Consider the following 265-nt stretch of genomic DNA (forward strand, 5'->3'; position numbering starts at 1 on the left):
GAGCAAGTACGAGCTTAGCGGGTCGCAATCCGCTTATTCCAAGAGTAATTGTTGCCTTACCCAAGGTTGATTGGCTCTTCCGTTTAAAACCCAAAACTGATTTTATCCGCGACAAAGCCGCCTAATTTAAAAAGTTTAGATTTTCCTACATTTACTAAATATATATAGGAAAATCTAAATACATGCATAACTACAGCCCCGTACCGCATTCTTGTTTGGGTGTGGTCACACCATGCACATCTCGTGTGACACACACCCCTGTTAC

This window comes from Plasmopara halstedii (genome assembly GCF_900000015.1).
Source record: "Plasmopara halstedii genome assembly, contig: Scaffold_555, whole genome shotgun sequence".
Classification (NCBI taxonomy): domain Eukaryota; phylum Oomycota; class Peronosporomycetes; order Peronosporales; family Peronosporaceae; genus Plasmopara; species Plasmopara halstedii.